The 6827-nt window shown below is 30.8% G+C and overlaps 1 long non-coding RNA gene across 1 annotated transcript in view; it reads left to right on the top strand.

The window, feature by feature from the left end:
* Positions 1–937: 937 nt before the first annotated feature.
* The window catches only part of LOC102027941, a 16363-nt gene continuing 10473 nt past the window's right edge, over positions 938–6827 (top strand). Inside the window, exon 1 of the long non-coding RNA XR_259560.1 lies at positions 938–1374. This is a non-coding gene — a long non-coding RNA (uncharacterized LOC102027941). The remainder of the gene's footprint in view (positions 1375–6827) is intronic.

The raw sequence follows: 6827 nt of genomic DNA on the forward strand, positions 1-6827 counted from the left end.
TTAAATATATTTATATTATTATATAGTTATTGTAAATTATATATTATATTGTTATATAACATTATTTAATTACTCACAAAAATATATGTATACATATAAATGAAAAATTACATTTTAAGCTGTCCCTGGGGGCTGGGGATTTAGCTCAGCAGCCAAAAGCACTTGCCTGGCAAGCACAAGGTCGTGAGTTTGGTTCCTGGTACCGGAGCAAAACCAAAAAAAAAAAAAAAAAAAAAAAGCTGTCCCTGTTTGGTTTCTCCTTCCCTTGTTTCTTTTTAAATTATTTTCCAACCTACTTTTCTTTCTTTTCTTTGTTCATTCTTTCTTTCTTTCATTTTTCATTTTATTTTTAACATATAGAGTGCTTAAAAACTTTTAAGATTGCACTTAGATGATATACAGATATATAAACATCTTCCAGTTTAATGTGAACTTGATTTTTAAGGCAACATTTTAAAAGATAAGAAGATTATATATGTGCATATATATATGTATATAATACATATATACACAGAGAAATCAAAAATATGAAACTAATGCATTTTAATTTTATTTCTAAGAAATTCCTTTTTACATTCTACTATGAGATTCAATCATAAATGCCATTAAATTCATCTGTTGAAAAATATGATCATGATGTCTTTAACAAGATAAAAGATAAGGGGCTGGAGATATAGCTCAGTGGCATAAGCACCTGCAAAGTCCTCAGTTTGATTTCCAGTACCAAAAAAAACAAAAAAAAAAAACCCACAAGGTAAAAGATGAAAAATAAATTGTTTTAATTTATTCCCATGATTTTTCTAATAATTGTAGAATGTACATGTGAGCCAAAGGAGTGCATGGAACATATTAACATTCCTAGAACTGAAAAGAGTTCTGTTTTCCAATAGAGAAGTTTCCATAGAGCTCAAAGGGGTCAATTAACCATAGCCCCAGACATTCAGGAAGACAACAGAATGGCCTAAGAAGACCACTCACCTCTTCAAATCTATCAAACTACCCACATCAAAGGCAGAAAGAGACTTTAGTTTCCTCTATCTCCAAAGTCAGAAGACAATAAAGTGGTGTTTGGAAGGAGGTACCTGACCACACCAAGACCCAGACCAGCCAGCCCCGGGCACAGGGAAGCACAAATACCTTTACTTAACAGAGTAATCAGCAGCAGCAGCAACACGGAATTGTCTGAAGCATTAGTGAGAAGCCAGGAGTTGGGCGCTGGAGAACTCCACTAACAGAAGGCCAGTCCCAATTCCCACATCCACAGGCCAAGATCAGCTTCATACCGAGCACAATCTCCATGGCAAACTTGGCTGTAGTACACAGCACATTTTTGGCATCAGTCATGGTCACTATCACAGAGTGTAATCACCAGAGGTATTTCACTACTTTTATTCTCCCTTGTTTGACTGATTGGCTGTCTTTTTCCTGTCTGGTTGGATGTCAACTTGTTTTGTTTTGTATTTTGTGGTTAATTTTTTTTTTCTTTTTTCTCTTTTCCTTTTTCTGGTCTCCTTTCTGTTTTCTTCTCTTCCTTTTCATTTTCCTACTCCTCTTTCTTCTTTATTTTTTCACTGTTTAGGTTTCTTACCTTTCTTTTTTGTTTTCTTCTAGTGATCCTCTTTCTATCTTTCCTCAGCTACTTCTGGAATTTAAATTTTCATTGTAATCATTGTCCCTTCCATCTGATTGCTCCTTTGCATTCTATTTCATTCTTTCCTTCCTGTTCTCTAGTTTTCCAAAATTCAGCTGATCACCCTTTGACCTTCAACCTTGATTCTACAACCTATATGCCCTCTGTTTCGCATGCAACCATTCCTAATTGGATTTATCTTAGCAATTTCTTTACTATTAAATCTTATGTTGATTCCATAATCTTTCATATAAACTTCAGTTCATTATCTCAGACTTGTTAATAGAGAAGGCGACATAAAAATTTACCTTGAAGTACTGTATATTCCCACTATTTTAATATCAAAATATCTCAAAGATTGCCAATTGAGCCATGCATGGTGGCTCTCACTTGTAATTCCAGCACTCTGGAGGCTGAGGCAGGAGGATCTTTGGGAGTTCGAGGCCAGTCTGGGCTACAAAGTGAACTCAAGGCCAGCCTGAACTGCATGGCAAGGCCCTGTCTCAAAAAGACAAAAAAAAAAAAAAAAATTGCCATTTGCAACAGTTCTCAAACTATTATGCATCAGAAACTACTTAAGGGCTTGTTAAAATAGATTGTTAGGTTCTGATCCTGAAGTGACTGACTTGGTAACTGCAAGAAGGGGTAGAAAGTATATTTCTAGCAATGTTACTAGGTGAATCCATTTTTTCTGGTACAGCAAACTCTGTGAATTTGGAGCCAGTGAATGATTTTCAGGTATCTCTGTCTCTTGCTGTCTCACTCTTCTATCACCTCTGTCCCCAAACCCATAGCACCTAAATGAGGGCTTCTTTATGTGGCTGAATCAAAATCTAGGAAGACAAGGTACGGAACTCAAATTGTGGAGTGTACATAGTACACAGATGAATACAAACCGTGTCACTTCAAGTGACTGACACTTACAGGTTGTTTGTCTCTGTATCATGCATGGGGACTGGAGATTTAGTTGGATATTTACTTAGCATCCATGAAGGTCTATGTTTAATTTTCAGCACCACCATCACTATCAACAAAAAGTCCTTTCTTCTACAACACATATATCCAATTCTTCTACAACACATAATCCAATTTCACTGATAATTTTCCTTCACAAATTTTAATTTTTAGTACTTTATTTAATAAATATTTGAATAAGTAGGAGAAAGTAATCTTTCTTTTTGTTGAATAAATGTCCTATAACAAGATCTGCAGCCATTTCTTTGTATTAGCTACTTAAAATTGCTTAATACTGAACTTTGAAAATGTATAGGAAATAAGGTAATAATTATGGAAATTAAATTTATCATTCAAAATTGATAAAATGTACTTACTAATATTCTGTAGTCTAATTTTCACAAGTAAATGAGTTTGTAAACTGTATTGTGACGGGATGAAAATTGTTTAGCAGAAAAAATGATTGAAAGTAGAACAAAAATATTAAAAATGTCATACTCACCACATATAAGAAATAAATGCCTGAAATTGTGTTTTCCAGATATGTGAATTTTAATTGATAAATTAAATTAATATTAAGATTAAGGAAGAGTATTCTATATTTCCTCATATCATGATTTATTAGAGAAAATATTTCCCATAAATAACATATTCATATTCCTAAAAGAAGCTTTTTAAAATACTAAGGGGAATGTTTATTATTTTTCTCTGAAGCCAGAACTTTTTAATTTTAGAAATAGAAGATGAAGGATTGTTCATATCTTGTATGTTCTGTATTGACACTGGGATATTAGTACTGGAATCATTTGAGTTACTATAGAGAAAAGCACCTTTAAACCAATTTTATTTGACATATTTTGAAAAATTAAATTATACAGATGAATCAGATTAGTATGTCTTAAATATCCGCCAATTTCTTCCAAGATTATATCAGCACTAGGCGATCATTCAATTCTCAAAGATTAAAGTACAGAGAATTACAAATTGAAAAGATAAAACAATTTTTCATTGTTATAGCTATCTTATTAAAGTACAACAAAGTGGATATCAAATCCAGTGTCTGTTGTAGTAAGTAGAACATTTGATTTTATTCTCAGCAATGAATTCATTCAATGGTTTTATGTTTATTAAATGAATTCTTAAAATAATTCGTCTGTAAAATTTATTCTTTTTCAAAAACACAAACTGACATTAAAATATCTTTTCAAACTGTTTATGCGACCTAATATATATCACTTAGCCAATAAATTTAGCAAGATAAAAATGTCTTTTGCCATGAAATATCTTTCTTGAAATAATATTTGAACACAAGACCATACTCATAAATGAAATAAATCAGACCCACACATGTAAACATCATATTCTCTTACTAGTGTGAGAAGCTAAAAGAGTAAATACATTCAAAAGGTACAATAGATGTTGTAAATTGGGAAGAAACTGTTCAAAAGGAAAGTGAAAATGTGATATGGGAAAGGAAAAAGAAAGGAAGGGAAAAGGAAAAAAAAATATTTACATATATAAGATAGTTAAGATAGTTATATAGCTAGTTTCTCTTAGTTCATTGAAAAGACAGATTTGTGCTACTATTGTTTGACCAATACTTCATGAGTATATCTTGTACTCTGAGTAACCACCATGATAATAACAATATACAATGTATTAAATAGTGTTACTCTTCTATTATATTGTTTTGAAAGTCTTTTTTTAAAAAATTTTTCTCCTTAAGTAATAAAAAAAAATTAAGTCTTCAAAAAAAAGGAAGAATTAAGGTCACTTTGAAAGTTTGGAGTTTCTTATTATTCACTATATAATTTTCAAGGAAAGGAGCAGGTCTAGCTAAATTACTATCTTATTTTTGAGGATTTTTTATTCACAGTTTTAAGCTGAGGAAATATTTGTAAAATTTATTTGTCATTTTCCATTACCAACCTTCTATAAATGATGAATTATTTGGTGTAAAGTACTATCATAAAATTTATAAAAAATGAAAACTATATTCAGTACACAAGCCATTTACAAATGTCACAAAAGATTATGTTTTATTTCTTTGTATGTAGAATTTGAATTTCTGGGATTTTTGTTGTTTTGGCTTCTGAATTATTTTCAGCCATCTATCAATTATTTTCTCAAACCTTTAACCGGTTATATATATTCTGCAGAGCAATTATCCCTTACACATTTTTCTAACAAAATTATATATGTGTGATATAGATGTAGTGAATATAAGGATTTTATGTTCTTATTTCTTATGTATCTAGAAAGTTTCACCTTTTAACACTTAACAGTTTTACTTCACATCTCACTTTATTAACATTTGAGATCACATCCTCATTTACAAATTTGGAATGAGAAAAACCCTAATCTTCTAATGAAGCTAGCACTTCTAGCAAATGAAACTGAGAAAATGTATGATCAGTGCAGTAATATCCAATAAAACATTATCTCAAATAAAATTTTCTGAATTTACCTGATGTTTACAAAAATCATGAAATATCAAGAACGAACAGAAAATACTTTTAGCTACATACAATATTAAAAAACATTAATAATGGTTGTACATGTAACTTAATAGTGGTTGTACATATAACATCAATTCTGTAATATAGAGATATTGTTAATTTATAAATGTAAATAAAGAGCTATTTCTTTTTTTAATACTTATTAATTTTTAAGATAAATCAAATAAACATAGGTTTCTAAGCGTATATTTAGCTTTTCATTTATGCTGTCCTCTTCTATTGAAATTTAATAAAACGTAGATTATATACATGAAATTATGCATTTTTATGTTTATATTAATACAGGAATAGTTTAAGAAAAGATTCAGTATAGTGCTTGGGATCAAAAATAGGCACTAAAAAGTGCCAAGTAATTGTTCTACCACTGAGCTACAGCCTCAGTTCAACTTAAGAAAATAATATGACAAAGGTATCAAGAACACACATTTGAATAAGTATAGTCTTCAGTAAATGCTGCCAGAAAAATCTGAGATCCACATGCAGAATAATGAAATAGACTTCTATATCTCAAGATTTGTATAAATTAGCTCAAGATGAATTAAAAATTAAATATTAAGTTGTGAAACTATGAAACACTAAAAGTAAATGTAAAGGAAATGTCATGACATTGGACTAGGCAAAGATTTTTATGGATAAGACCCAAAAAATGTAGGAAAAAAAGAAAATTACTCAGATAATATCAAATTTTTAATAATCTGTAAAGCCAAAAAAGGTTTCAAAAGACACCAAACAGAAAGAAAAAAATTTATACATTTTATAAGGGATTCATATCCAGAATATAAAAGGAACTTTAAACATTCAATAGCAAAATGTCAACATGTCTTCAAAACAAGCCATAGACATTTTGACACATCTTAAAACAAGAAATACATGTGGCCAACATGTATATGAATGCAGTGCTATACATCACTAGTCGTAGAGAAAACCAAAATGACTATTGAAAAGGGCAAAATACAACGTGTTATAAAAATACAGAGAAAGAGGAATGATTGTAGACTGTCAATCATAATGTAAATTAACAGTTTTCATAGAAAAAATTATTGTCATTCCTTAAAATTAAAACTGACATATGATGCAACAATTTTTCTACTGTGCATAAAATCAAAGAAAATGAAACCAAAATATAGTAGTATCTGCACTCTCATGTTCATTGGAATACTATTTAATGTAGTCATGTAGTAGAAACAACTGAAATGCCCAAAAATTTGCAAAGAAAATTTTGGGATATTTACATAATGAAATGCTATTCAACCATCAAATGAATGAAGCCCTGTCATTTGTGACAACATGGTCAGCACTTAAATTCACGATGTTAATTTAAACAGAAAAGGGCTGCGGATATAGTTCAGTGGCACAAGTGCCTGTATGGGAAGTGCAAGGTCCTAAGTTTGATTCCCAGTACCAAAAAACAACAACAAAAAATAAACAAAAAGACAAGTACCACATGAGATTTCATTATGTTCTTCCTGTGATTTGTGAGGGCATTGCTACTAATTCAGCCCAAATACCTATAGTCAATGGTAGATCCTGGGAAATCAGTATTTGAGTAGCTCTTTACTTATCATCTATAATTTCATCCAAATATTCATATTTCACACAAATATTTCAAATCCATGCAGTGAATTTTAAAACCATCTCCATTCCTTAAGATAATAACATGTTGGGGCTGGGGATTTAGCTCAGCGGCAAAAGCGCCTGCCTGGCAAGCGCAAGGTCGTGAGTTC

The sequence above is a fragment of the Chinchilla lanigera genome, unplaced genomic scaffold (genome assembly GCF_000276665.1).
Source record: "Chinchilla lanigera isolate Chin_1 unplaced genomic scaffold, ChiLan1.0 scaffold00006, whole genome shotgun sequence".
Classification (NCBI taxonomy): Eukaryota; Metazoa; Chordata; class Mammalia; order Rodentia; family Chinchillidae; genus Chinchilla; species Chinchilla lanigera.